The sequence below is a fragment of the Pygoscelis adeliae genome, unplaced genomic scaffold (assembly GCF_000699105.1).
Source record: "Pygoscelis adeliae isolate BGI_AS28 unplaced genomic scaffold, ASM69910v1 Scaffold4, whole genome shotgun sequence".
In the NCBI taxonomy this organism is placed as follows: Eukaryota; Metazoa; Chordata; class Aves; order Sphenisciformes; family Spheniscidae; genus Pygoscelis; species Pygoscelis adeliae.
The window spans coordinates 11,563,074-11,564,955 of NW_008824986.1; the positions used below are offsets into that span (position 1 = coordinate 11,563,074).

General features: G+C 35.8%; 1 protein-coding gene across 8 annotated transcripts in view; it reads right to left on the reverse strand.

Moving 5' to 3' along the window:
- TACC2 (transforming, acidic coiled-coil containing protein 2) overlaps window positions 1–1,882 on the reverse strand; it is a 149,317-nt gene that overhangs the window by 133,004 nt on the left and 14,431 nt on the right. The gene's annotated exons all lie outside the window — the stretch shown is intronic.

Consider the following 1,882-nt stretch of genomic DNA (forward strand, 5'->3'; position numbering starts at 1 on the left):
TCCACTTACGCTGAAAGACACTCCTTGAAACTCAGCTTCTGGATTATCCCATGTCATTTGAGGCATTTTCCTTACCAAAGTTACTTTGGATGGACAGCCCATATGAAAACCTTATTGTTTTAACTGTATTCAAACCACTTGTATGTCTTGGAGACCCTGGACTGAGCTGCATGCTTACATTGTCAGAAACACAAACCTGACTGTTACTGTAACAGTAAAAATTTTCCATTTATGCATTCAGCTTTAAGAAAGAGTGAATGGATTTTTTGTCCTTATCACTGGAGTTGTACCCTGCTTTTCTTAGGCATTATTCTGCTTACAATGTTACGATCTAAACACATTTTCTTTACACTTACCAGGATCTGCCTGCCTTAATTACTATTGGTTTTATACCAGTTCAACTCTAATTATTTAATTTCAAAAAAGTCCTCAGAGCATTAGAACTGTAACCCGCAGCTCTGGAATTAGTGTCTCCCCAGGCATTATTAATTTCTGTATTTTTTTGAAAAGGATACTCAATAGTAAATGTACACAACAGAGATTCACTTATAGACATTTACTTCTTGTTCTAGACATTTTATTTTGGAGCTCAGGAATTTAAATTCACTGTGTTTATTGTATTACTGGATAGGTGCAAATTACATGCTGTCTTCAATTTTTTTTTCAAAAGAATGTGAGATCAGTCTGCAGCATATGTCAAGAAAAACTCCATTAAAGTCAGGCTGTAAAAGAAAGATTGCACTTTGTTAGCCAAAGAAACCATATAAGCTTTTAAGGAATGTTATTACTTATTACTACAGCACACATTTTTAAACTTGAAAGTTTATTTTTCTTCACAGGAGGCTTGGAGAGAGAGAGAAGTTCGGTATTGTGCTTTTAAGCTATGCTCTGTTTAAACTTGAGTGTCTTCAGGGGATATATTGGTGCTTGAACTTGCTCCTGTTGAAATCACTGGGGCCAGGATTGCACTTTTAGTGATTAATTAGCAACACTAGGTTTTATCTGCTGAGATTACTTCCAAATCCTCTACTGTTTTAAAAGACTGAACTAAAGACTGTATATACTATTCTCAAAATTACTATTCCCCAAGTATGAAGTACTCCATCATGAAGTAGTGTGCACACACAAATCTTTTCAGGCCCAGCCCAGTGAAATGCTCCAAGACAACAGGTTAAGATTATAATATTTTAAGTATGTATTGATATAACAAAATATTCTCACACTGTTAGAGCAGCTAACTAAGGTTTCAATGCACAGGAGAGAAATAGTAACTTCTCTATAGCAATATGCTTCCCTCAACAGCCAGCACATGTCCCTAGGAGTGAATAGACTGGCATTTCTGTGCCACTGACCTCATGAGCTTTTCTCTTCCCAGCTCTTTTTCTATTTCCACAGGCAACATGTGAAAACACCAGGAAATTTAAAGCTCTCAAAACTGTCCCCTCACAAGCACTTGCAGTAATAACATAAGCTGGGGAATGAATGAAACTCTCCAAGTCCCCATGGAGTTGTTTGGTTAATTGGGGTGGGGTCTCGTATATCAGTTGTGAAAAATGCAAATTTTGGTGATCGAGTTCTTAAATAGATTAGCCAGTGTATGACATAATGTTGCTCTATTTATTTTAGAGTAAATTCACTCCAGTGCACAATATACTCTCAATGCTTTTGCACCAACTCGCAATACTGACTGTTAAGAACAGCAACTGCTAATAGAGGCCAAATTTGTAATATTCAGTTGAAAGAAAAAATACTTTATTTACAGTTTTTTATTAAAATGTACAGGAATCAAAGTAGAAAATTACAAAAGCACGGCAAAAGTGCTAGCTATCACAAATCTCCACTAACATATCATAGGATATGATATGATATAATACTTACTCTT